Consider the following 2,500-nt stretch of genomic DNA (forward strand, 5'->3'; position numbering starts at 1 on the left):
CGAGAACAAATAAAAATATAGACTTAAGTAGCAAAAAAAAGAAAAAACTACTTTAATGTGTAAACAAGATTAAAATGATTATTCAAATGTGTGTATGTATATATGTATACATACATACATACATACACACATACACATACACATACACATACACACACACACACACACATATATACAAGATTCCAATGATTATTCAAATGTGTGTATGTATATGTGTATATATGTATGTATGTATGTATATATATATATGTATATATATATATATATATATATATATATATATATATACATATGTATGTATAATATATGTTTGTATATATATATATACACATACACACACACACACACATATATGATATATTTGTATAAATATATATATATATATATATATATATATATATATACAAACATACATACATACACCCACACACACACATACACCCACACACACATACACACACACACATAAGCACACACACACACACACACACACACACACACACACACACACACACACACACACACACACACACACACACACACACACACACACACACACACACACACACACACACATATATGTGTATATATATATATATACATATATATACATATATATATATATATATATATATATATATATATGCATATATATATATACCCCTCCCTCCCTCCTCCCGCTCTTCATATCTCGCCATCTCAGAGTGACCACACACGGTACCGCTATCGGCCAAGCAAACCGCCAGCCTTTTTTATGAGAACATTGCTAGAATTTTATTGTGCCACTAATACTAGTCCTCCCTAAGGAACCTTGACATGTGCTGGAAGTAAGCGGGCAGTGTGAACACAAGATAAAAGGAGACATGGCGGAAATGTCATGTTCTGTACTAGTACCTAGTTTGAACTGCCTTGCCCGCTGCGAAACATAAATTCTTTCCTTGGTTGAATCGTGTGCGAAGAATAGCATTTGCTAAAGGAGAAAATGGCGCGTGGAAGTTATTTCCAAGAGTTCCACGATTCTGAGAAACACGTGTTTAAATGAGTAATGCTTTCGCAAGGTGAGTGGTGGTTGTGGCTCTGGGTTTTCTGTGTGGAGACTCCAGTCATTTTTATCACATCAAGCCAGTATTTTAAAAGAGAGAGGGGGATATATATTTCTATTTTTAAAGTGAAATAAGTGAAGAATGCTGGTTTAATCACATTTAAACACTGAAACAAACACACAACCACAAACACACGACCGTCCAAATAGGCGATCTCCTTTATCAATTCCTTTGCAACCTGTCATACTTCATCATCATTATGATGTCATTCGCACCATCTGTTTATAAAGAACAGCGTGACCTTGAGCTTATTTATTCCCAACATAACATTCCCGCCGAAATACGAGGCGAGGAATACGAAATGCAAGGCAGTCGGAAGTCCATTTGATGTTCCTCGGAGTCTGTTTGAGTTGGGCGGCGTTCGAGGCCCGGCGCCGAGCGAGGATAAGCAATGGTGACACTGATGCATGGCACCATAAATCATAGGACATCAGAGGCGAAGACCTCTATTCTGCACCGTATTTCGGGAAGGAATTGATGCATGCATGAAAGAATGATGATACACGGATGAAAAAAAATATCATATCCAACAACAGAAATACCTTAATTGATTTTCATCAGGCGATAATGACTATACACAAAAAAGTATATAGAGCTGATACATTGTGGGCAAATAACCGTTACGCCAAAAATCACTGCTATAACAACGATGATAATGAGAAACGACGATATATGAGACGATGGCCAATAGGAAAATCATGATAATCCCAGTAAATAAGGCGTGCAGACCCTAAAACGCGAGATCAAGGCCGGGAAGCCAGAGCAAGGCGGAGGGGGAGAGGGGGGCAGGGGAAGGGGGGAAGGGGGGTCAGGGGAGTAGGAGGGAGGGAGTAGGCAGGAGGGTAAGCGGGAGGGAGTGGGCAGGGGAAGCTCACAACAGGAACACTTGTACGAGAAACCACTTGTAAACCTGCAAGAGAAAATCTATATATTGGCTCGGTGGGCGTTTCCGACAGCCTCCATCTGAGCCCCGCCTTCTCCACCTCGGCCTCTCCTTCGCCCCCCGCGCCTCCGCCACTCCCTCGCGATTTCCCTCGCCGCCGCCGCCGCCGCCACAGCGAGCGAGGGAGCCGGTGGGGGTGGGGGGTGGGGGGTTGTGTGTGTGTGTGTGTGTGTGTGTGTGTGTGTGTGTGTGTGTGTGCATACACACACACACACATATATATATATATATATATATATATATATATATATATATATATATATATATATATATACATTACATACACATACACATACACATACACATACACATACACACATACACACACATATATATCTATCTATCTATCTATATATATATATATATATATATATATATATATATATATGTATATATATATATACATGTATATATATATATGTATATATATATATATATACATGTATATATATAT

At 38.7% G+C, this 2,500-nt stretch overlaps 1 protein-coding gene across 5 annotated transcripts in view; it reads right to left on the bottom strand.

Annotated features, from left to right (window-relative positions):
• The window catches only part of CaMKI (Calcium/calmodulin-dependent protein kinase I), a 140,702-nt gene that overhangs the window by 84,347 nt on the left and 53,855 nt on the right, over nucleotides 1–2,500 (bottom strand). The window lies entirely within an intron of this gene.

The sequence above is a fragment of the Penaeus japonicus genome, unplaced genomic scaffold (genome assembly GCF_977035675.1).
Source record: "Penaeus japonicus unplaced genomic scaffold, GWHDUDI00000001_assembly GWHDUDI00000022, whole genome shotgun sequence".
Taxonomy (NCBI): Eukaryota; Metazoa; Arthropoda; class Malacostraca; order Decapoda; family Penaeidae; genus Penaeus; species Penaeus japonicus.